The following is a 5258-nucleotide window of genomic DNA, read 5'->3' as shown; positions in this document are numbered from 1 at the left end:
TGACTCCTGGATGAATATGAAGCCCTTTTAAAATCCAACTACTCCTTCCTAGGATGATCCCAACATTGCCTTTTGGAAGGGGTCCAAATACTCCCGTGGGGAGAGCTTGTGTCCCCATCTGAAGGGTTAACACTATGTAAGCGGAGGTATTTATCTAAGCCTTGTACATCCCTTTTTTGTAAGCACTCATTTATTAAAGACCAGAAAGAAAATGTAATGGCTGGTACACTCTCAGAATTATGACTCCTTAATTTTTCATTTAATTTTCCTCCTACTCTATCCCAAACATCATCAGTTATTTCTTCTACATCACTGAACCAAGGACAAGTTTCATCCACACAATCAAGAAATTGAAACAATGACTTTTTCTTTGCCTTAATTCCTTTCTCCCTGAGTAAAGACTGAATTGCTACGCTGAGTTTTGTCTTAGATCCTATGTGCCCCATTGGTACCTGCTTCTTCCGAGGATTTTCCCCACCGGGCGTTCCAGACAGCGGTGTCCTCCTTGTTTCGGTTTGGCCGAACCCTTTTTGACAGCAGGCTTCACGGATTGCTCACCGATCGCTGCTTCAATTCCAGGTCCCTGTTCGGGCGCCACTTGTCGCGAGCCGGCGACGCAGAGCACTGTCCAGCAGTGTCTCAAACCTGAAAGAGCAGCGGGGTGGAGATGGGGCAGAGAGAAAGGAAGGACGCCAAGACAAGAGTCTGATCAAGGCGGCGTTTAATGCCGGCAAGCACCGGCCTTTTAAAGCAAAAAAACCACAAACTATTATGGGATGGGTTTACCATAGTAACTGAAAGGTCACACAGGAAAAGAGCAAACAGGCTCAACAAAAACAACCCACCGTGAGTAGTAGTAACCTGGACAACCACACATCTAAAGGTCAGAGACAAGAAACTGTTAACTTTCAGGAATTCCACAAAGGAAACACTCTACCTGCTAAACTGGAGAAGCTTAACACATATGGAGTTACTAGAGTTAACAATACTTACAACCAATACTCATGATCCCCACAACTACAGAGATGGTGACCATAATGAAAGACATGCTTAGTGACTCTAGAGCAGACACAGATTAAAAAAAAATGGAGGAGCTCAGGAAAATGATGGAAACCATAAATGCCCAGCATAGGAAAGAAATGGAATCCATGAAATGGATTCAAACAGATATGAAGGAGATTAAAAATTCCACTGAAAGTATACCTAGCACTACCTAGCACTGCCGGGCGTGGTGGCACACACCTGTAATCACAGCACTCAGGAGGCTGAGGCAGGAGGATCTCTGAGTTGGTGACCAGCCTGAGCTACATAGTGAGTTCCAGGTCAGTCTCAACTACACAGTGAGACCCTGTCTCATAAAAAAAAAAAAGAAAAAGAAAAAAGAAAGTATACCTAGCAGAACGAGGCAATGTGAGGACAGAATATCAGATAGAGAAGACAGGATTGCAGTTAGTAGTTATGAAAGAGAAAAATTTCTTAAAAATGGCAAGAGACTTGCTAGTGCAAGGTCCTGAGTTAAATCCCTGGTACCGGAAAAAAAATGGCAAGAGACCAGGAAAAATCAATCTAATAGTTGCTAGATAATGCGAAGAAGAGTAACAAGACTGATTGGAGTCCATGAAAAAGCAAGAGATAGCCCCAACGTTACCACTGTTGGATATTTACCCTAGAGAAATGAAAACTGATGTTCATGCAAAAACTTTTACATGAATGTTTATAGCAGCTCTATTCCTCATTGCCTCAACCTAGAAACAAGCCCAAAAATCTCTCCCCGTGTACACCGATAACTGAGCTGTGGTGTTTTCATATCATGGTTCACACTCTACAACAGAAGGGAACGAACTATATACACCATAGACTGGGTGACACTCAATGTCATTATATCATTTAAAGAAGCTTGTGTGGAAAGGTCACATATGAGGATTCCATCCATATACCATCTGGCTCCATTTATAGGACACTCTTTCTTTTTATTGCAGTACTGGGGATTGAAGCCAGGGCCTTTGCACTGATCTACATTCCCAGCCCCACGCTCACTTGTTCACACTTTGTATTTTTTTTGAGACAGGTTCTCCCTATATAGTCTATGCTAGCCTTAAACTCACTATTTAGACCAAGATGGCCCCGAACTCATGATCCAAGCATGAGGCACTAGGCCTTGCTGCTTATTTTTATTTCCATATTTCTCTCCAGGTATTTCCTATTTATTAAGTTTAAAGATAGGGTCTCAGCCAGGTGTGGTGGTGTGAGCCTGTGATCCGAACACTCAGAAGACTGAGGCAGGAGGATCGCTGTGAGTTTGAGGCCAGCCTGGGCTACACAGTGAGTTCAAGGCAGCCTAAACTACAAACGGAGACCTCATCTTAAAAAAACAAATGAACAAACAAAAACAGAGAAAACAAAATTGGAGCCAGGCATGGGGATATATACCCATAATCCCAGCTACTCCTCAAGATGAAACAGGAGGATCAGGAGTTCAAGGCCAGCCTGGGCTACATAGTGAGTTCAAGGCCAGCATGTACTACAAAGTGAGAGCCTGTCTCAAAAAACCAAAGACAGACAGACAGATAGATAGTTAAAAATAAATATAAAGAGGGCTGGGAATGTAGCTCAGTGCTAGAGTGCTTGCCTGGCAGACATGAGGCTTTGGGATCAATCCCCAATACAACAACAGAAAAAGGAATTTTTCCTTGAACTGACAGCAAAAGATAAGAACTGCAGTATTTTTTTTTTACATTGTTTTTCAGGAGCTGCAGTATGTGTTAACTGCTTTTCCTCTGATGTGTCCAAGCCCCAGGACAATGCCTAGCACATAGCAGACACCCAGTACTTTTTGGTATGGTTGATTGAAATTGTATCTTTAAAACTAGATTTTTAAATTTCTTTTTTCTTTAGACAGGGTCTCACTGTACAGCCCAGGCTGGCCCGGAACTCACAGTGGTCTTCCTGCCTTAGCCTCCCAAGGGCTGGGATTACAGATGTGCACCACCACACTTTTTTTTCTGGTACCAAGGATTGAACTCAGGACTTTACACTTGTGCAGCAGGTGCAGCACCGAGCTAAAACCCCAGATCCCCTCTCCCTTTATTTGAGACAGGGTCTTGCTATATAGTTCAGGCTGGCCTCGAACTCATAGCAATCCCCCTGCCTCAGCCTCCCAAGTTAAAATTCATTTAAGGGCTGGGGATTTAGCTCAGTGGTGCCACCACCTGCCTTGTGAGTTCAATCCCCGGTACCAAAAAAACAAAACAAAACAAAACATTTTTAACTGATACAACAAACATACAAACTTCATATATGAATGGTTTACCTTGTGATGTTTTGGTACACGTACCTACTGTGTGATGTTCCAATCAGGTTAACCCTACTCATCTCCTATTTTAAAATTTTTATTTATTTCTATTTTGGAGATAGGGTCTCCCTTTGTACTTCAGTATGGCCTTGAACTCACTATGTAGCCCAGGCTGGCCATAAACTCATGCCAGTCCTCCTGCCTCCACCTCCCAGGCACTGAGACTTGACATATTTTAATTTCTTTTCTTTTTTTGGTACTGGAGATTGATTTGTTTGTTTGTTTGTTTTGAGACAGGGTCTCACTATGTAGTTGAGACTGACCTGGAACTCACTATGCAGCCCAGGCTGGTCTCAACTCACAGCGATCATCCTGCCTCAGCCTCCCGAGTGCATACGCCACCAGGCCCGGCTGGTACTGAGGATTGAATTCAGGACCTTGCATTTGCCAGGCAGATGCGGTACCACTGAGCCACATCCCTGGGCTGTATTTTCATTTTGTTATGGTGAAAATGTTCAAAACCCTTTTTTCCCCACCATTTATCTATCTATCTATCTATCTATCTATCTATCTATCTATCTATCTATCTATCTATTTAAGACAGCATCTCTCTATGTAGTTGAGGCTGGCCTAGAACTCCCAGCGATCCTCCTGTGTCAGCCTCCCAAGTGCTGGGACTAAGGGTGTGTGTGACCACATATGGAACTTTTCTTCCAGTTTTTAAAAAAATACAGCATTGTGGGCTGGGGATTTAACTCAGTGGCACCGGCATCTGCCTCACAAGTACAAGGTCCTCAGTTTGATCCCAGGTACCAAGACATACAAACAAAAATACAGCATCATTAGCTCTCCACACCCCACTGTGTAATAGCATCTCAGAACTTCTTCCTTAATTGTGGCTTGTACCTATTAACTGCCCTCTCCCACTGTCTCCCTCCATCCTACTCTCTCTGGCCTCCGCTCATCACCACTGTGCTTTGAACTTGTATGAGATCATCTGGTCCTTGTGAAAGCGCTGGGGATGGAAGCTGGGGCCTCATGGATGCCAGGCAAGTGTGTAACCATTGAGCTGCAGCCTAGGCCAGAGCAGCTCAGCCACCCACAGCTCCCACACTCATGTGAGCCCACTCTGATCTCCTCGTCTGTGCCTGGCTTATTGCATTAACATAATGATCTCTAGTCCCAGCTATGTTGTGCTGAGAGGTGGAGTTTCGCTCTTTTTTATGGTTGAACAGCACCTGGTGGTGTACACACACCACCCTTTCCTCACACACTCAGTTCACCACCCTGTCTCGCCAGGGAGAACTTCAGAGTGCAGATGCCTCCTCCACAGAGTAACTTCCTTTCTGTAGACCAACACCAGGTAGGGGGATGCTGCATCTTGTGCTCGTGGATTTGTAATTTTTCCTGATACGGATGATTGAAACCAGGGGTGCTCTACTACTATATCAGCAGCCCTTCTGATTTTTTACTTTGAGACAAACACTGGCTAAATTGCCCAGGCTGGCACTGAACTTGCCACCCTCCTCCCACCTCTTCTGAGTAGCTGAACTGAGATTACAGGTTTGCACCTCCACACCCAACTTTTTTTTTTTGGTACCAGGAATTGAACTCAGGACCTTGAGCTTGGGAAGTGGCAGGCAGCGGCACCACTGAGCTAAATCCTCAGCTAAAAACAGAACAGAATTTTTTTGTTTGTTTAATTTTTTTGAGACCAGGTTTCATTATGTAGCCCAGGCTGGCCTTGAACACACAGCAGTCCTCCTGGCTCAGCCTCCCAAGTGCTAGAATTATGGGTGCACACCACCACGTCCGCCCAGCTCGGCTCTTTATTTATTTATTGTTTGTTTGTTTGTTTGATTTTAGTACTGGGGATCAAACTCAGGACCTTGTGCCTGCAAGGCAGGTGCAGCGCGGTGCCACTGAGCTAAATCCCCAGCCCTAAACTCTTTTTTTTTTTTTTTTT

The 5258-nt window shown here is 44.4% G+C and overlaps 1 long non-coding RNA gene across 1 annotated transcript in view; it reads right to left on the bottom strand.

Annotated features, from left to right (window-relative positions):
- Window positions 1-512: 512 nt before the first annotated feature.
- LOC117284754 overlaps window positions 513-5258 on the bottom strand; it is a 10611-nt gene continuing 5865 nt past the window's right edge. The window contains exon 2 of the long non-coding RNA XR_004515865.1: window positions 513-645. This is a non-coding gene — a long non-coding RNA (uncharacterized LOC117284754). The remainder of the gene's footprint in view (window positions 646-5258) is intronic.

This window comes from Fukomys damarensis, unplaced genomic scaffold, assembly GCF_012274545.1.
Source record: "Fukomys damarensis isolate Sample0158 unplaced genomic scaffold, DMR_v1.0_HiC HiC_scaffold_39, whole genome shotgun sequence".
Classification (NCBI taxonomy): Eukaryota; Metazoa; Chordata; class Mammalia; order Rodentia; family Bathyergidae; genus Fukomys; species Fukomys damarensis.
The sequence above is the reverse complement of the archived record's forward strand: the minus strand, read 5'-3'. Positions and strand labels throughout refer to the sequence as shown.